Below are 21,301 nucleotides of genomic sequence, written 5' to 3'. Positions count from 1 at the left end.
AAACAGACGAAGGCATAAATGCACCCACATGTAATGACTTCCCTTTGGCATATTATGGACATCGTCATGTAATGAGACAGGCCTCCCCACATGCCAACTCCTGAGCTTGAAGTTCTTCCTGTGCCCTTCCCTGGAAGCCCCCAAACAATTCCATGGTACAGACTACTGACATCTGCATTTGACAGATGAGGAGGCCGAGGCACAGAGGGTCTCAGTAACATGCTTAATGTCACAAAGTTACCAAGTGGAAAATATTCATTCCTAGAACCCTAGAAAATATTCATTCTCTGAACACAAAGCCTACCTTCCCCACAATACCACTCTGGCTGCTTTCTGTGAGCTTGGCGTTCTTTGTGTGGCAGGAATTTCCTGAGAATTACCCCAATTTCTCTTGCACCAGAATGGTATATTCCTCACGAAGGCACTCACTTGAGTAATTCATTTGCATTCACTAATTGGTCTTCTATATAAATGGTGAGCAAAGTGTGGTCTCTAGACCAGCAGCATAGGCCCCCCTTGGGAGCGTGTTCGAAATATTCATACTCAGGTATTCAAACTCTGGGGCTAGGGCCCACCCAACTGCCTGGGATTTTCTAAGCTTTTTGAGCTAAGTCTGATCTATGTTAAAAGTTTGAGAATTACCACTCTGATATTTACTGCAAATTTTAGGTAATGATCCCTTTGAAGATTCACGGTCAGAAATGAAGACAGAAATTGCATCATGAGGCATCTTGCTTCAGTAACACCCAGGGGCACATTCTGTCTATAATTCCTCACACTGTCATCTGTCCTCACACATCGGCTTTCTGCTCATAATTTCTAAATGGCAACCACCTAACAGTTTCTAAAACGAGTGTCTGGCCCGGCAGATTTTAAAATGCGAGGAGAGGAAGCATCTTCAGTTTTTGGATTGGACTTGTCCAATGCAGGTGACCAAATCACTCCACCTGAGAGCAAATTAATTACCCCTTGACATAAGTTTATTTACATGCCAAGTATGGTCTATAATGAGGTCTTCACCATGCGAGCAAATTTCAAACAATCATTCACTTAAGTAACCATATTTTAATGACCGCCACTTCTTTATGTATTCTCTATATACAATACACCTGCCAGAAGAACATCTCTTGTTGGACAGATTGTCAGCTCCTTCTATTTTTCCTGGGTCCTGTGTTGTCCACCACCACCCCATCAACATGTCTTTTTTTTCCCCCTTAACTAAAGTCAAGCACTGCACAAGATCTTGGGGACTCGGAGGCAAGTGGGATGGTTGACCAGCCCTAACAGTTGGCAGAGCCTTTCATCTGCCGTTCTCACGGTGTAACTGTCTGCTGCAATTAGGGTGTCGTAAAGCTGCTGTTGATCAAGTGCCATTTGCTTTAAGCATTGTCACTTTGAAGAATACCCAAGAAGGAAAATGAAAATCGATGTAATTACAAGTCATCAACTGCAAATTTCATTCACTTACTTGCTTCAGAACTGAAAAATGAAAATAATTTCAGTTTACCTTAATAACAATACATGGATATCCAATTTTTTTGAAAAGCTTATTTTCAATCTGCATTTCTAATATTAAAAAGAGGAAAGCACTCAGTCCAATTTTCTCTAGTTAGAGAACCCTAACTCTTCACAAAACACGTGCAATTGAGAGGTTGCCTGATAATTGACTTTAATAAGTATTGAAATGTGTGTTTTAAGCCAAATGCTTTTGAAACTTTTGACTGCTGTCTTACCTGAATAGCTATTTTTTTTTAATTCTAATCGCTTTTTGTGAAAGAAGGTGGCACCCAAACAAGGTATCATGTATGATCGATGTGCTACAATGAATATTTTGATTACATGACATTATCATTCTAAAATTTTCTGTACTAATTACTGTGGGGGAAAAAAAGATAATTTACAAAAGAAACAACTGAGGGTCAGTTTCTTCCAAACAACTTTGGAAACTCTGAACAAATAAAAAGAGAATTCCGTCTAGCAGACAGTACGAGCAACTTTCAATTGGTAAATGGGGACAACATACTCCTTAGCGGAAGTCCAAACCAGGTGGCTGCCCCCAAACAAACTTTGTTTGCCCCCTGGAAATTCTGTTTTCATTTTATTGTCAGCTTTAAAAATATATGAGATTGCACTTAAATATTTAGATTTCTATTACCTCTCAAAAAACCGGGCCACCTGGCAACGGTGGGTTGTTTAACCCCCATGGCAATGATGGGCTAGCTTCACTAGGGGCTCCTGTGGGCTACTGAGTGGGCACCTCTGTTTCGTGTTCTGTGGCAGTTAGAGGAAAAGTCCTCTCATTACCAACCTGGAGTCATCTACGAAGATATCAAAAGGAGGTGGGACAAAGGGTAAACTTTGGAGAACAGACAGGAAAGAAAATGGGGAGGGGGATGTCAGGCCTTCTTAGGATCTGGTAATGGTGGTGAACCTTCAAGAGTGAAGGTGGGGGAGGGATGTATAAAGCAAGAGGAACAGTAAATGGACACGTCTGACTGGGACAGAGGTGTAGGACGGGGGATATTGTGAGAAAGCCTAGAAAGAACTGACTGCGGAATAACTGAAAGAGAGCCTTGAATGCCAACTCAAGGAGCTTCTGGGACATTATCCAAGATACAGCTCTTAGTTTCCTTTTGAGAAACAAATCAACCCACCCCATATGTAATTTCAGCATATTTGTATGCCCACTTAAGCTTGAGTAACATGCCCTACCTCCAACCTCCAATCCTCTCAGTCAAGGAACTGCACTTATTAGTAATACGGGAATCTGGCAGCAATTCTCAAAACTCAAGAGGACTGGCACTGGAAGCAGGGAGAGCAACTGGCAAGGAAGGGGGAAGGCTAAGGAAGCAGTGGAGGGTCATTAAGTACACAAGCACCTGAGTCATATGGGCTGGGTTCCAAGTCTAAGTACCAATGGCCTTCCGCAGGCTTTTTTAAACATCTTTGAGCGTGAGTTTTTTCTGCTCTGATGGAGGTAATAGTACCTATGTCAGAAAGCTTTTGTGAGGATTTAATAAAGTGATACATGTTATATACACTTGGAAGAGTTTCTGGCACAAAGTTAGAGCTTAATAAACATGAACTGTGATGCTATCATCATCATCATCACTTAAACTGTCCTGAGTCCTGAAGGGGGTGTCTCAGATTTGATTTGTGGTCCTGGACATAGAAATGGAAGTAAACAGATGATGATGAGCTTGTGAGAACATACAGGACTTGGTTATTTTAGAAATGTGGGAAGTTGACCTCTTCACAAGTATTCAAAGATCACTGCATGAACCTGAAGGTGGGTGATGCTTTAAGACAACAGAGATGGAGAAGGTCAAAAACACAATCTGCTCTTCGGAGAAGTCGCATTTATGTGAGGGGTAGAACTATTCAGAAAGACGTTAAAAAGGCAGAAGTTGAATTCAAAAGAAAGGTCTGAGCCAAGATGCACTTTTAAAAACAGCTAATAATATTTGAGATTAAATTCAACCAAGGAAAGGAATTAGGAGGCTAGATAAGCCACACCATCATGAGCGTCATCATTAGATAACATTGACCATGTGCCAGAAACTGTCCTAAGCATTTTACATGGTTCATCTCCTTAAGTCCTCAGCATAACTACCTCCCCATTTCATAGATGAAGACACTGAAGCTTAGAGAGGTTAAAACCCTTGCTCAGAGGCACCCAGTGTTCGACAGCATGGATTAAGAGTAGAATCCAGTGTCCTCACTCTTAATCATTTGCCGCACTCCTTCCTATAAAAGGAAAGAGAACTCCATGTGTTTTTATAAGGAATGAGAAAGAGGGACATAAAAGATACTAAGAGGCAAAAGTCAATGAGTCATGCCTCTAAAGAAGAGAAAGGTAATGGGTTTACGAGCTGGGCAGAGAGCCATCACAAGGCTAAACTGGGCTCTGAACACAGAGAAAAGCATTTAAAAATTAAGAAGGATTGGGGAACCTAGGTGACTCAGTTGGTTAAGCGTCTGACTCTTGATTTCAGCTCAGGCCATCATCTCCTGGTCATGAGATCGAGCCCTGCGTGGGTCTCCATGCTGGGTGTGGAGCATGCTTAAGATTCTCTCTCTCCTTTCCCTCTGCCCCTCCCGTTCATGCATGCATGTGCGTGCACCTGCTTTCTCTCTCTCCCTCAAATGAATAAATCTTAAAAAAAATTTAGAGGGAGGAGGCTAAAAGACTAACATAGATACACTCGATAAGTCAAATATCAGGTAAGAAAGCAAATCATCGCAAGATCAAGACCCATTTTCAGTTACAATGTCTGACAAGCAGCAGGATTCCATTGCTTAGTTTCACCAAAGAAATGAACAACAGAATTCTGCCTTCAAATTCATTTACAATAGAATTTTGGAATTATCTGTTGTACTTTTGTCCAGCTTGAGTGGAGTTGTTATTTTTTGCTTGGGAGGCTGCCAGGACTTATGAAGACCTTGACTTCAGAGACACACGTGCTCTGGTAGTAAATAACATCAACTCCACAACTGCTGCAAGCCCCCTATACCACAACCACACCACAGCCCACCCCACAGCACCACGGACCACAACGATGGCTAACATACGAGAACGGCTAGCACAAAAAGCTTACTACCTTGCAGGGACCACACTAACTGGGGCCAATATCCCATTTCATTTAATATTCAGAACCATTCCCCTACGTGATTGGTCCCAACATCAGCCACAGTCACAGATGATGACCTAAGGTTTAGTCCACAATTGTCAAGGGGCCAAGCCAAGTTAATCTTTAAAACCAGTCCAGGCTCCTGCTACCCACAGTCTGAACTTCTTGGTATCTGGGTAAATCCCTTAGAACTAGAAACATCTATTTATTCCCTCAGAAAGTTAAGCACTAATGTCTTCTGACAGCCATTACAGCATATAAAGTTCATGGTCACTCTTGTACAAGGATCTAGAGAAACAGCTATCTGATGTGGGGGAAGAAGTAAGCCCCACAACTTTTTGGCAAAGTTTGTGAGGGAGGGACAAGAAGGAAAAACAGGAAAAAAACAACAAACAAACAAAAAACCACAACAAAGATTCTTTGTAGACTTTGAGGAAGATGGAGCTGGGGAAAAAAAAAAAAAAAAAAAAGAAGAAGAAATTCAACCCTAAACAGGGTGAGATCACTAGTGCCAAGGACATTTTTGATTAGGAAGTAAACAAAAGATACAATTATAGGTGCTAAGTCAAAGAAAGCAGACAACGGGTATGTATGTATGAGTATATATTTGTACACCTATTGTAGGAGTTCCTTTATATGAAATAACCAGAATTGGTAAATTCATAGAGATGGCACACAGATTAATGGTTACTAAGGGCTGGGGGGGCAGGGGAGAAACTGCTTCACAGGTAAGGGGTTTACTCTGGGAGGATGGAAACGTTTTGAAACCAGAGGGAGCTGGAGGTGCACAACCTCCATTAGTACATTTAGAATGTACCACATGCAACTGCACTGTTCACTTCATAATGGTTACTTTATTATGACCATCATATCAACAAATTATTTTTAAAATGAAAAAAATTAAATTTTAGGATATAGACTAACAAAGGACTCTTCTATTTTTCCCCTAGAATATTTTAAAAAATCACTATGAAAGTTGAAAACATTATTATTCTTATGTTTGGGTTTAATTTGGAAGGGGGAGGCTTTTTTGTTCTCTTTTTTCCCCCTCTTTATTACCCCACAAGATCACATACAAAAATGTGCCACAGCAACAATGAAACTTCTGTATATGTTGTAGTCACTACAGAAGATAAAGAAAATGAACCACATGGATAAACACATTTTCTGACTACGAAGATAGTTCTCTCCTCCACCAAAGTGTTCAAAGATTAATTTCGATTACAGAAGAGAAAAGTAACTTTTAAATTCATTTAGAGGCAGAGCTCAGTGCTATTTGTGTGAGTTCAGGTTCTCAGATCAGCAGACCTTGTGTTAGGATTAGACATGCAAGAGAAGTCTTGTGGGGGATGGTGGGTAGAGGGAAGGAAGAGTAGCAGGCAGGAAGAGCTAGCTGCCAGACCACGATGTAGGTCTGACTCTGCTAAAGGACAGGGCAGAAAGTTTTGGGTGGGAAGAGTCTTGGGCTCCAGGGTAATTCCATGAAAGGTTTGGCCAGGCCCAGAAGGAGACTTTGAGCCAGTCTTCCAATGAAAGAACCACACATATCACAGGTATGGGTGTGTACTACTAGCCCATTTGCCTTCATTTGTTGGCTATGGGAAGCGCACCCTCAGCATGACACAATGTTGGGTTCACGGAAGCAGTGACTGCGTTCTTCAGTCAATTTCGTTCCTGCCACAAAAGATCTGAGTGGCACATTTTCACAGAACCACCTGGATATATTTTCAAAGTCCTCATTATATGTATTTGGCAGGGAGTTAGTGCTCTAACTCCCGTAATAGTGAGGAACAGCCGAGTGTGATTCATTGAAATCTGCAAACAATACCCAATTTTAAGTAAAAGTTTCTGTAACCTCTCTCCCCTAAATCTATCAGATATATTGCTAGGGAGGGAGGGAGAAAGGAAACTCACAACACTGACACTGCAAGTGTTCACATTAAGTGAAAGTCCAGCCAGCAAAGAAACTAACCAAACGAGCAAGTCAACACCAAGGCTACAATCTACAAATGGCAAGTCAGATCCTGCACATCAAGTGTGACAATTAATTAACGTTAATTGGAAATGTTAGAAAGAAATACAGATTTTTGTCTGTTTAACCATATGGGGAACAGGGTCACTCACATAAGTATTCATATAAGTGTTAGCACTTCCCTCCTCCTATGAGTAACAAACCTGTTCTTTTAGACTAATATGAACATTTTATAACACATATCCACAAGTTTTATATTTATTATTTTTGTCTAAAATCTAGAGATATACTTAGTAAACTATATATTTGATACATTAAAAATTTGAAGGCTACTATGTGATCCAATAAATCAGATTACATGGGAGGAGTAAGGTCCATGGAATCAATCTATGTGATTTCATTGGAACCAAATAAAAACATTATTTGTATACCACAGTGGTAGAAACAAAATCTGTTTTTGGAAAAAGCAATAAAGTCCAGTTGTGTTACAAGAAAAGGCTTTAAAAATAAAATAATATGAATAATAAAAGCATCTGTATATGTATGAACATCTGTGTCCTCTTGTCATTTCCATTAATCTATGATTATTAAACTTATGCACTTCTGTAAATATCTATAGATATATAGATATAGATATAAATGTAATTTTAAAAATAAGAATTAAAAGAGGGAAAGCCTATGGATAAGAATGAAACTGTATTATATTCTGAGACGTAACTATGCTCAGCAGAGAGTTTTTAAAAAGCCAATGTTAGTATCATTTACTTTGTGCCAGATAATCAGCCCCTTTTAGAATATGATGCACTTCCTGTCAGCTTTCCAGTCCTTGCAGCAACACTCTGCTAACCAAGAACTAAATAAACCACCTAAAAGTTGAAGTACATCTTAAGGTATTTCATTCAAAGCCCGGGAAATGTTTCTTCTCACTGTAGTACTGGGTTATTTAAAAGTTTTTGAGTAAAATTTCTCTAATTTTTTTTTTTTTCCACAATGGGAATTCCCCCTAGTTCTATGGTGACTATACCACTTCCTCCCAAACTTAACCCTCAGGATGGAGGAAGTAGTATCCTCCAACATCTTGTGAAAACAGACCAATCTCCCCAAAAGTTACACTCAACGAGACAGATACCGAGTGTTGGCTGCCTGCGGCGTTCACGGTCTCCCGTGATGACCACCGAGGGAAGGTCAGGCTGCTAATTGCAATCTGATCATGTATTTTTACATCACACCCCAGCTTGGGCTGGTTTCGTGTGGGATCTGGAGGACAGAAACATGGATTTCATAATCAGTAGGAGTCACACACACAATGGTGCAATCAAAAAGGTAAACAGGTGAATATTCCCTTTCAGAGGATAAATTACCTTTTCCTGGAAAATGATTATTGGCTGACAACGAGGTGGTAATTTACTTCTCTCCAGCCTATCATAAACAAAAATACAAAGTAGGACACCATTTGCAATAACTGTGTGGGTGATTATAATCACCTTTTAGCCTTGAAACCAGTCCCCATCTCATCAGCTATGATACATAAATATTGTTTTAGATTTTCCTGCCTTCTAAAAGAAAAGCTTTTGTGTGCTCCTATCAGATACTTTCTTTCTTTTTTTTTTTTTTTTTTTTTTTTTTTAAGATTTCCATGCCTTCCAAAAGAAAAGCTTTTGTGGGTCTCAGCTTGGCAAGCCATCCCTAATGTCCCCTACTACCAAACTTAACAGAATTTGAGATTTCTTTTGAAGTAAACCCTGTTTCTTAATTCAGCCTATGCTCTTGCTTCCCACCTTCAGGAAGGAGTCTGAGGCAGGCAGTTCTATGAAGCAAAGAGGACAGAAGGGCCGTGGTATCAAAGTCAACAATGACTGAGCTGATTGCTCTGGAAGGACAGCAGCATTCTGGAGCATTCTGGAGCATTCTGGATGGAGTAATGAATGTTCCTTAGGTAAGACTGCTTCTTTCAGTGGGTCTTTTGATTATCTAGGGGCCTAACCTGAAGTAGAGGTTGCGACAAAAAGCAGTAGCGGCAACTGGGATATACAGCGTAGGGATTCTTGAGTTGCCTCTAGGTGCTATTTTAAGGCAGGGGCCGGGGCTGGGGGAGAGCGGGGGCACGGTGCAGGGAACAGCACAACTTGAGGACCTGGAGAAGAGAGGAGATGGGAGACACACTGGAATGGAGGACCCTGACGGTAGCTTGCCGAGAAGAAGGAAAGAGCTTGAGGAGAAGCTCCACCTGAGAGGGAGGGCAAGCTTGCAGCAAGAGGCTTTGTATTGGAAGTGGATCCCTGCTTTGTCATATAATTACCTTCTGTTATGTCCACACCTCCAGATAAAGTCTGTTACAATCACCTTGGGTCAGCTGTGCTCTGGGGCCTGGAGGGTAGGCAAAGAGGTCTGCTGGTCCCCAAAGGTGAGAGGCTGAGTGGAGACACCAGCACGCATGCACAGCAGGAGGCCAGAGCAAGGGATGGCAGAACATCACAGAACCTCCCAAATGTCTGGAAAGCACTCGGGATGGGAAGCTGGTCTCCCCACAGCAGGTAGGATGAGGTTGTTTCCTTTGGAACAGTACATAGAGGAGCTCAAAAGACCAAAGAACTTAAAGGCTACCAGCTCTCAATGAGAGGTGTTTGTTAATCTAAACTACAGGTCTTTAAAAAGGAAATTGAATTAGCTGTCAACATTCAAAAATGAAACTTTTTTTTCCCCCTAGCTATACGGTTTCTTTGGTTAAAAAAAAAAAAAAAAGAGACAGTCTGAAAATGTCAGGCTTGAATTCCCGGGCACTGCATGCCAACCGATGCTTTCAGAGATAGCAGGGTTACCGAGTTCTTCACAGACATGACTCCCCATTACCTACCACCTAGACCAGTTCACCCATTTATATGTCCCACCTGTGTCTGGAGGCACTAGTTGTGCAAACCCTGATAGTACAGAATCTGAGGGGTCCACACATGACAAATGATACAGCCTAGGCATTTGCACTGGTCATTTTTGCCTTGCCCATAGTAGCGGCTCCATGTAATTGTGGTGAATTCCTCGGTTCTGCACTATAAGGTGAAAGGCAAATTAATCTGCCAGTATACATGGGATCTTCCTGTTGGTTTATGTTAGTGAAAGGCATGTGTGCTGGTTATTCTCCATTTGCCCCCAGATCCATTCTCTGCTCTTCCTGTCCTGTGTCCCAGCAATTTATTTTCTACGCATCTGCCAGACTCATTTCTCCTCTGACTTCTGGTAGGTTTGGCCAATGACAATCATGAGCCAAAGACTGGTGGTGGCGAAGGGAGAGAAGATGCAGTACTTACTCCCTCTGATTCTTATCATGCTTCTATAATCTCCATGGAGCCCCCTTGTACAGGATCAGCTCTTGTGTGGCTCTCCTACTTGCCGTCCAGGCTTCCCTCCATTGCTACGCTCTGGTGCTGCTCCACTCCCTTTTACTTCCCTCCACCCTGCTCATACCTTATAAACAGTCCCTTTACTAAAACCCCCTTCCATTCAATCCTCTGATGGTGCCATCTGTTTCCTGCTGGCACTTGAGAGATCAGATATGAACATTCCAAATTTGGGCACAAAAGTATTTGGACAGAAAAAAAAAAAAAGGAGGTAGAAGAAAAAAAGAGTAGATTTCAAATGAGTCTAAAAAAAAAAAAACAAAACACAACTGGACTAGTGCGATCTTGCAGTTTGCTCTTTACAAGGCTTACGTGCCTTAATCAGATACTTAAATGGTTGAGTGTTCTGGGTCATTTCTTCTCTGAAGCCTTTCATTTCATGTGTAATTAGAAACACGCCAGTCTGCAATGATGGCAGCCTTCAAAATGGTCAGTCCATCACTTTCACATCTCTAATGCAAAACACAAAAGCCTGCCTGATTACTAGGAGTCTTATTAAGGGGCCATTGTTTTCCTTTTTCTGCCAACTCCTCCCATCTCCTGATCTTTATCATCGTGCATTCTACTTAAAGAAGGGTCTAAAAGAAAAAAGATAATCCCACAGATACCCACATCAGACTGTATTCATAACCGAGGTAAAGTGCATCTGGTCTTGTCACTCAGTTTTTGTTTCCCTGTCTGAATCTAAGAATAACCTGCAGTCGGTTGCAAAATAGGGAGGAAGTTTTTCCAAGGAGCATGAGGGTGGCAGAAGTTAGCCATGACAGAAAATCCAGTATCAAGAGTCTGGATGGATTTCACTGTGGCTGCCGCTTGACTTTACTTTTTTTGGTCATGATATTTAGTGTCATTAATTTTAGGTATAGCTATTATCTTTTGTAAAACTAATCCGATCTGGCAGATAGTGTCCTTTTAAAGAGGACACTAATCCTGAAAACTGCTTAGTTTCTCTGTTGGCTGAGATAAAGAAAAATAATCTTTATTTTTTACAAGTGATTAATTCTATTCATTTTTTAAAAACCTATTACTGCAACATTATGCACCAGGTTTTTCACAGACACCTGTTTTCAAATTATCTAAATTTCAGAGAAGTCTGGCAGGGGTTTAGAAAATACAGTATTTTACCCATAATAAAGGAGTACTAGCACTGAGGGCTAGAAAGAGTCCAAAGATGGAACGGATCAGCTTTTTAGCTCCTGGAGGGTGGAGAGTAGCAGTCACTGTATCTTCACTAATGAACACAGAACCTGGCACAAGGTAAATGCTCAATTAATGTTTATTGAAAGAAAGGAATGCCTTTGTGGCCAACCACCTTGGCAGACTTCACCCACACTTAGTCCAACACTTAGAGTAAGTACCTATTTTCAAGGACCACCATTTTGGGGCAATGCTCACACTCAGAACACAATCCTTATTCAGCAGAGAAATCTCCAGGACCATAGAAAGGTTCTGACTGGTTCTCTGTGTTAGCATACAAAGCCTATGTTTTTGCCTACAGAGAGGATAATGGGAGTCAACAGTCCCCGCCATCTTCAAGCGGCACTTAACTTCCTCTGAAAATAAAAGCCCAGGGACACAAAGACAGAAAAAACAGCACTGAATCGACGAGTGGGAGCAAGCAGAATTGCAATGATGGAGTCAATTAGTAGGTTTGTCTTCATGCCACTTCAAAAGTGCTGGTGGGGGACACCTGGCTGGCTCAGTTGGTAGAGCATGTGACTCTTGATCTCAGGGTCATGAGTTCAAGCCCCACATTGCGCATGGAGCCTACTTAATTAAAAAAAAATTTTTTTTAAGTATCCTGGGGGCGCCTGGGTGGCTCAGTTGGTTACGCATCTGCCTTCAGCTCAGAACATGATCCCAGGGTGCTGGGATCAAGCCCCACATCAGGCTCCCTGCTCAGCGGGGAGTCTGCTTCTCCCTTTGCCCCTCCTCCCCATTCATTCTCTCTCTGTCAAATAAATAAAATCTTAAAAAAAAGGGGGGGGTATTCTGTGAATGCTGGTTGGGGGTGCCTGGCTGGATCCTTCAGTAGAGCACAAGACTCTTGATCTTGGGGTCATGAGTTTGAACCCCATGTGGGGCACAGAGTATTAAAAAAAAAAGTGCTTATTGGTAAAATTGTCTCAGGATCTGGTGGTGCTTGGATCTCTTTCCATGGACTTTTGGGAAAAGGAAAGGTGGTTTGACCACCTTTCTGGAGAACCACCCAGTAACATTCAAATGGAGTAATCTTTGCCTAGGTCACTGAAATCAACCATTTGTTCATTCCCAAGCTTTCTTTACTAGCACAACAAATACAGTGCTGAAAAGGGGGAGCTAGGGGAGGTGTGTGGGCAGTACAAACTCGCCCTTGGATAGTAAGGACGAAGATCGTGTCCACAGATCTGTTTGGTGGTACTGAATCCTTTAAGAGAAAGTTATACTTGAAAATTTGTATGGAATATCTACCCCATGAGGAAAGTATATATGTATGTATGTCATCAATCAGAGTGAATTAAAATGATCTTCCAATAGCCTAATATGCCAATTAAGAATAATGTGCCGTTTAGTAAAGATTTCTCCTAATTATATCAAAGAGGGAGAGGCTCATTTAGGTACTAAGCTTCAACACCTATATGTCTCTAAGTTGTTAGCCTCCCTTTAAAAGAGGAAGGTTTACATTACTTAGAGCTCCCTCAACAGCATCAAGGAACCCTGTGGCAATGAAGCTAAGACAGCCCCAAGAGCAAAAATACTCTCTGCACAGGGCAAACCATCAAAACTGTGAAAAGAATGCAAAATCTCCCATCTTAAACCTAACACTGTAGAGGCTATTCATCACTTAACAAAACAAGAAAGTGCATTTTAAACTGAAGCCCACAAAATGAGAATCCATCATTTCAGGCCACTGAGTCTATACTAGTGGTTGAACCCAGCTATGGCAATAACCACCAAGATCCTCTTCCCAACTTGGGGGAAAATCATTCATTCTTTTTTTTTTCCCCCTTACACACATGATAGGGGTAGGGGAAGGGCAGAGGGAGAGAGAATCTCAAGCAGGCTCCATGCTCTGCACAGAGTCCAACGCAGGGCTGGATCTCAAGACCCCAGGATCATGACCTGAGCCAAAATCAAGAGTCAGAATGCTCCACAAACTGAGCTACCCAGGCTCCCTGAAAAATCATTCATTCTTTAGGACAAGGTTGAAAGTCACCTCCTTTGGATGTACTCCCTGAGCTCAGGCGGGCATTCCTTTCTCTGGATAGACAGGTAGCTCCCAGTCCCTCTTTCTATTGCAGCACTGGTATTGCCCTGCCACTGTAGTTCTAATGAGACTGTAGGTTCTAGAAGAGCTAGTACCATATCTGTCTTCTGAATTCCCAGGACGTGTAACTACACATGGCAGAAGCACTCACTTTCCCAGACTCCTACTCAGTGAGGACACAGTCATAGGACTCCGGCCTCACTAAGACAGACTCAGAAAACAACAGGAAGCAGCAGGAGCTGCCACAGAAATCCAGTTTCTGAAGGAGGGTGACAGAAGGATATCTAGCTTTCAGTGGCGCAATAGCAGAGTCCCTGTAGTATATTTTTCCCCTCAAACTAGCTATACCAGTAATTCTCAAGTAAGTTTTGATTTTAGGATCTTGCTCCCTTTCCTCCCTGCCCCCCAGCCCTAGGGCTTTGGGCAATTTTTGGAGATACTTTAGGCCATTATGACTAGAAGCTCCTACTGGCATTTGGTAAGTTAAGGTCAAGGATGGTGCTACACGTGGTGCAGTGCACAGAACGGAGCCCCTCAAAAATGTCGATAGTACAGAGGTTCCGAAATGGAGCAAGAATGATTTTTGTTGTCTGCCACCAAGATCACTATCTTTGCCTCTCTAAGCCTCAATGTCCTCATCACTATCAGGGAATAAAAATCAACTTCATAAGTGCTAAGTGGTAAGTCCTGGCATATAACACACGTTTAATTATTATCAGGTATTTGTAGTAATTATTATCCTAACAAAAGCCAACATTGATTTTGCACTGATTATGAGTGTGTCAGGTACTGTGCTAAATCTCTGAAAAGTTGATATTATAATGTCATACCCTCCAGGCCTCAAAACACACTTGGTAAAATGAGAAACATTAACGGAGGAGTGTTTATTAAATGGTCATATGCACAGGTCCATACAGAAGACATAAAACTCCCTTTATCAGGTCACAATGCTGAAAACAGTAAATTGAATTCCTCCTATTCCATTAAGAATGCTTTCCTCTAGAAAGTTCCTGATCTTAAGAACCAGGCAATCTGACAGGTAAAAACAAAGCTGTTTTATCCTTCTCTTCAGACAAAACACAATCAAACTTGGCGTGGCTAAGACCCATTACTGCTGGTCTGGCAGACCACTGGAGCCAAGACTGCCGCTAATTCTGTCCTGCTATATGCAGCAAAGTGAAAGAGACACACGGCACTTCGAATAAATCAATTTCTTTTATTAGCTTCCTTTCTTTATCGCTTGTTTTTACTGTATGTTTTGTGGATCAAGTTAATCGTTTTCATGTAAAGATCAATCTCAATATGTGCTTTCACTTGAAAATTGTTGTCCGATTTTGTGGTGAAGCCCAATTCTAGAGAAAGATGGGAAATTATACACTAGACTTTCGTTGTTTCCAGTGGCCCAACTGTTCCATGGCTTTTTGATAATAGCACCCCAAAATCATCTTCACTCTCAGCAACTGCTGGTGAAGATAGGCCGTTGCCATGACTGGGCACATTTTCCAATTTAGCCAATTGGATACTCTTTCTTTGAAATCTGAATCTCGATTATAGTAACCAGAAGACTCAACAAAAGTCCTGGAAATTGTTTTTGTTTTTTTTTTTTTTCCAATGGTGGAGTCCTCAAAAGACTACTGGGTAGCACTTACTGTCTCTAACCCCAAATCTAAGCTGCTTCCTGTTCACGTCCAAGTGTCATTCTCCCATCTCCTGTAATCTGTACAGTGAACTCAAGAGATTGCCAATAAATTCCTTTTTTGCTTAAGCTAACTAGAATCTACCTCTGTTTGCTTATAATCAGGACAACACTAACTGTTACTGGTAAAGATACTGTAAAACGTAGGACGTTACAAAACTCTACTGATATGACTGAACCAGGAGTTGGGATGTACTTCGCTTCTTCCTCTGCTTACTCTCTTAGATGCCTTGTTCCTCAGTTCCTAAGTCTATGGGGTAAAAAAGGTTGAGGAAGTCTTATAATCAGGGATGCTTAGTAAGCCAAGAGAGTTGCTACCACAAAGTTTCCTAAAGATCAGGTTATCTGAAAACGTAAGCAAGTGATTACATCTTTTTTAATCTCTTGAAATTTAAATACATCACATACTTATTAAGGATGACTCAGGCAACTTCTGAGTTAAGAAAAATCTCCAAGTTTACACAACATTCAAGCATTCCATAAATATCGGCATATATGTATAAATAAACACTTAGCCATATATATATATATATATATATATATATATATTTTTTAATAATAGCCCTACATTTCTTTTCTGTTTGACGAATTATTGATCCATAATGAGAAGAGTTTCATACAACCATTACTAGGACCTGTGGAAGTCACTAACAGGGAAGGACATATTTCCATTTTCATATATCAATTATACACTAAACAAAGGCTAAACCTTATGATAACACATGGCCCATTTTTGAAGGTATTTAAGAGAACTTTCTTCAAGTTTCTTTAATAAGCACCTATTACATATCCTTCTGAAAACAGAGGAACAATTTATGTGAGCACATGTATGGATACACACAGGCACATTTATTCTGCAGACACTCATTTCAAATAAGGTGCACCGTCACCATCCTAGCCCATAATGTTCAAGCACTCTGAACATGATGTCAAGTTTCAACATACTCCTTCAACTGAGACTGGAGCTAAAAATTAAGGGTGAATTGGGCTTCCAGACCCAGACCTGAACTTTTTGTTCTAAATAAAGCCCATCCTGGGCCCCTTCCCATAGCTCTCAACCCACATCTACCTATGGGGCATCCTCTAGAATAGCAACCTCCAATCCGTAATATTGAAAAGAATATGGATATCCCAGAAGTTCACTACACATAAAATACAGTGTGGCGAGAAAATGCAGTCAAAAGAAGTGAGCAAAAAGAATAAGATTTGCAGATCTTTAAAGACAGGTAAGAGAAAAGGCGGGGGAACAAGAAGACTGTGAAAAAAATTCATGGGAAGACTGAAATGAGGGAGACAAAGAAAGACAAGTTAGGGAGAGAAAAGGGATGGTGAGTGTTAAGACTAGGAACAACTGATGATAGAAAAGGAAGGTCAATAATTTGGACCAAGAGTATCATCTACTTATCAATGTGGTATTTCCTAGGATCTAATGGAAATTGGAAAAAATAGGACTTCAACAATGATTCAGTTCTATCCCAACACCTGCCTTTGAAGAAAAGATCAATTCCTATTACTGGGGATGGACTTTTTTTCTTTTCTTTTTTTTTTTTTTTAATGATCCCAAATGACTTTCCTGAGAGTGTTTAGAAGAGTTACTTGCCATAGATTAAAGAACTCATATTCGTTAGCTGATGATAACAAGGAGCTTCATATCACAAGGTTAAGGCCATGGTCTCCAAGTCTGATGTCAGATTCTCGAGGCTCAGAACACTGCACTGCAGCTTATTTAAGAATTAGGTGACTTCTCCAATCCCTTAGTATGTCACTGAGCCTCAGTTTCCTCCTCTGCGAAACAGAGTAATACCTACTTATTGGATTCTTATTAAGATTACATATGATAGTATATATTGTAAAACTAAATCATAAGACCCAAGTTTTTGTTTTGTTTGTTTGCCTTGATTAAAATTATAATTAAAAATATTGGCCATTAATTTCAGAGCAATTAGTGAAAACTTCTAGGTAAAGATAAAGATATTGTTGACTCAAATGTTATTGCAAATTTAAGTCTTAGACTTATAACCCTTTGTTTAGAGACAAAGGAGTCTAAAGTCAAATGTGAGACAAACTTCTAATTTTGAAGTTCTTATAAAATTGAGTATTTGTATAATTCAGTCAACCAAAGGTGGCAATGACCTATGTACAAATTAAAAGACTTGCTTTAATAAACAACAGCAGTCAATCTGTAACCTTGGACTGTGAATGTTTATAAGAAACTACATTTATTGGAATATTTATTTCTTTTTTCACAGTTTTGTTATTTAATCTTGTAATAACCACTAAGACCCCAGTGGTCTAGTTGTAATTTACTCAAGCTGCATAAAAAACAGCACATTTTCTTGCTGTTAGTAAAACATCTAAAGTTATCCTTCCTTAGAATAACAACTTATTTTGCAATTAAAATAAGTAAGAAAGGAAAAGATTATCATCAAAACAATGAAAGCCTCCCTTTTTCACAATGATGCAATTCAATTAACAATCCTAAATACTCCTGTGCAACACTCAACTACTGTAGGCTTTCCGTTGGATATATCTTTGAAGTATGAGAAATATTTACTAGGTTTGAAAAAGCAAATGGATATGCATGCCATATAGGGATAGGCACTACAAACAAAGTTTAAAAGGCTTTTACCTTTAATAATAAAGCATTCAACTTTAAATAATGGGAAAATTGAGCAAAAACAACACCTTAAGAACAAAAATGCCATTTTAATGCCTAAAAATTCTAATGATAAGTGTGAAGTTAAGGGAACAGCAGCAAATATAGGATAATCCAGAATACTAAGAATCTGTTATTATTTAGCTGAGTGCTCAGATAAAATGTGATGTGAAGTTTTGATATGGCTGCTCACCAGCTGCATCTAGAGAAAAAGGCAAGGAGATTTTGGGCATTTCTGGTCTATTTAGGTGAGGTTATTCACCACCAAGAAGAAAACAGGAATAAGTGGTTACCCAGAGAGTATAAAATGGCAGATAATTTTGAATAATTGTAAGCCTCTCTGGAGTTTAACAGAATACTGAAGAGAAAGTCTACATCTGAAGAGGAGAAAGGAAGACAAAGCACCTGATCATGCTGGGCATTTTTAGTTACAACACTGACGCAGGTTAAGCCATTATCAATAGATTCTTATAAGATATTACTGTGGCAAATAGCACTGCAAGAAATTATTTAAAATATGTTAACTGGCAAAAGATAAATTCATAAAGAGTTCAAATCATTTTGTTTTACTTTAGAAACGATTGACATGAACAGATAACACCTTATAGATAGTTACTTAAAATGCATATAAGTAACTTTTCACAAAATTGCATTAAAAGACAGAGTTGAATTTCCATTGTAGGATAAACAATATATCCTTCATTTTGTTTTAAAAATTCAAGCTAAGTTAAATAATTTTCCTGGAAAACTATTGAGTAGGATATAAGATTCAAGATCCTAATATTAATTTTTCAAATGTTATTTAAGAGGCTTATATAAATGAACTCAACAATACATTAAAAGGATTATACACCACGATCAAGTATGATTTATTCTAGGGATACAGGGATGGTTCAATACCCATGAATCAGTCAACATGATATGCCACATTAACAAAAGAAAGGATAAAAATTTTATGATCATCTCAATAAATGCAGAAAAATCATTTCACAAAATTCAACATCCATTTATGATAAAAACTCTCAACAAAGCAGGTATAGAAGACACATGCCTAAACATAATCAAGGCCATACATGACAAGCCCACGGCTAACATCATACTCAATGATGAAAAGCTAAAAGCTTTTCCTCTGAGATCAGGAACAAGACAAGGATGTCCACTCTTGCCCCTTTATTTCAGCAAATTAATAGAAGTTCTAATCAGAACAATTAATCAAGAAAAAGAAATGAAAAGCATTCAAATTGAAAAGGAAAATGTTAAACTGCCATTCTTTGCAGATGACAGAATGGTTCTGGCATAAAAGACAGACACATGGATCAGTGGAATAGAATACAGAACCTAGAAATAAACCCACACAAATATGGTCAATTAATTTATGACAATCTAGAAATAAACCCCCATATATATGGTCAATTAATTTATGACAAAGAAGCCAAGAATATACAATGTGGAAAGCCCCTCCAATAAATGGTGCTGGGAAAATTGGATAGCCACATGCAAAATAATGGAACTGGACCACTATCTTACAACATACACAAGAATTAACTGTTAATGGATTAAAGACCTGAACATAAGACCTGAAACCATTAAACTCTCAGAAGAAAAACATAGGCTACAAGTTCCTTGACATAGGTCTTGGAGATGATTTTTTAAATCTGGCAACAAAAGAAAAGGCAACAACAGCAAAAATAAACAAATGGGACTACATGAAACTAAAAAGCTTCTGCACAGCAAAGAAAACCATCATGAAGGGGCACATAGCTGGCTCAATCAGTAGAACATGAGACTCTCAATCTTGGCATTATGAGTTTGAGAGTTCGAGCCCCAAAATGGGTAGGAAGCCTACTTAGAAAAAAAAAAAAAAAAAAGAAAAGAAAGAAAGAAAGAGAAAAAGAAAAAGAAAAAAAATAAAGAAGAAAACCATCATCGAAATGAAAAGACAATCTATTGAATGGGATACAATATTTGCAAATCATATATCTCACTAGGGGCTAATATTCAAAATATATAAAGAACTCAAAAAGCAAATGACCCAATTAAAAAACAGGCAGAAGATGTGAATAGACATTTTTCCAGAGAAGACATACAGATGGCTCCCAGGTATATGAAAAGATGCTCAACATCGTTAATCAGGGAAATGTACGTCAAAACACAATGAGCTAGCACTTCACGTTTGTTAAAGCGGCTACTATCAAAAAGAGAAGTATTGCCAAGGACATGGATAAAAGGGAATGCTCATGCACTGCCGTTGAGAATATTAGGTGGTGCAGCCACTTTGGAAAATATGCAGTTTCCTCGAAAAATCAAAAAAGAACTACCATAGGATCCAGCAATTCCACTTCTGTGTACTTACTCAAAGAAAACAAAAACACTCGATGAGATCGGGCGCAGTCAGGGTGGTGTGGACGTAGACTCACTTACTCGAAATGATACATGCACCTCCATGTTCATTGCAGCGATACTGACAACAGCCAGAATATGGCAACAATCTAAGTATCCACTGATGGATGAATGGATAAAGAAGACGTGGTATCCATATATATACAACGGAATATTATTCAGCTCTAAAAAAATGAGGAAATTCTACCATTTGTGACAACATAAATGAACCTTAAGGGCATTGTGCTAAGTAAAATAAGTCAGACAAACAAAGACTAATACTCCCTCATCTCTCTGATATGTGGGATTGAAAAACAAAAACAAGCTCAGAAACCAATACAGAGAACAGATTGGGGGCTGCCAGTGGTTAATGATGTTGGGTTATGGTAAAGGGGTCAAAAAGTAAAAAAGATAAGAAAAAACAGAAAAAAGAGGTTGATATATACAGGTTGGTTTCTCTTCTCATAAGCATCCTGCTTATTTAGTGACTTTCTCCAAATACACACACTGCAACCCAAGATCTTTCTTTTTTCCTACACGGAGTAAAAAGACAAAGTTTTGTTTTAGCAAAATACAGCTACGCTCCTGTCAAGCTCTGATTCTAGGATCCTGAGGCAGGCGGGAAAACTTAGGTAGTGTGCCAAAGGTCCCTGAGAGGGAGAAACATTTGAGAGAAGTCAGGGAAGCATTAACTTCTCCTATGTGTACCTAAGATGTAATGTCATTTACATAAACATAATGGATTTCTATCTACACCAGTGTGTAAGGATGTGAGCTCCCAAGTACTCTAAATTATAAGATACTGATGCCAATATTCTTTACAAATCAGAAAAGTCTGAAACTAGTTCTTAAATCTGATGAATTGGTTTTCCCCAGTCTATTCAGTAAGACATTTTGCCTCCTGTTAAGAAGGAAAGCTATTCTTTTTCTCATTTCAACTTGGAAATTATCAAAGAAACCAGCATCTGCTACAAGGGGAAAAAATGGCACATTATTTTTCATGGCTTCTCCTCCTCTAACAAAATAATCCACTTAATGTGTCCAGAAGGACAATAATCCTACTACAATGCTAGGGGAGTACAGACTCCCAGGAACACAGACATTTACAAAATCTCTGAGCAAGTGCCAAGTGCTGTAGGGTTCACACAGCCACCGCTAATTACTATGTATATTGTATTCCTGGACCTAATGGTGATGCATTGGCTGAACTTTCTGGATTATGTCCTTCCAGCTGACTGTTGTTTACTTGCCACATAATGCGAGTGACTGGGAGGAGGCTGGCCTATTTTGTGATTGGCAAGGTAAGAACTTAAAATCATGTTTCAGAT

General features: G+C 39.6%; 1 protein-coding gene and 1 pseudogene across 8 annotated transcripts in view; both read right to left on the bottom strand.

The window, feature by feature from the left end:
• Window positions 1–21,301, bottom strand: part of FHIT (fragile histidine triad diadenosine triphosphatase) — a 1,378,910-nt gene that overhangs the window by 634,932 nt on the left and 722,677 nt on the right. The window lies entirely within an intron of this gene.
• Window positions 16,464–21,301, bottom strand: part of LOC148108928 (cytochrome c oxidase assembly protein COX20, mitochondrial pseudogene) — a 58,020-nt pseudogene continuing 53,182 nt past the window's right edge.

This window comes from Ursus americanus, chromosome 14 (assembly GCF_024610735.1).
Source record: "Ursus americanus isolate L20-20 chromosome 14, mUrsAme1.1.p, whole genome shotgun sequence".
NCBI classification, from domain to species: Eukaryota; Metazoa; Chordata; class Mammalia; order Carnivora; family Ursidae; genus Ursus; species Ursus americanus.
Note: the sequence above shows the minus strand (reverse complement) of the source record. Positions and strands in the feature narration are given on the sequence as shown.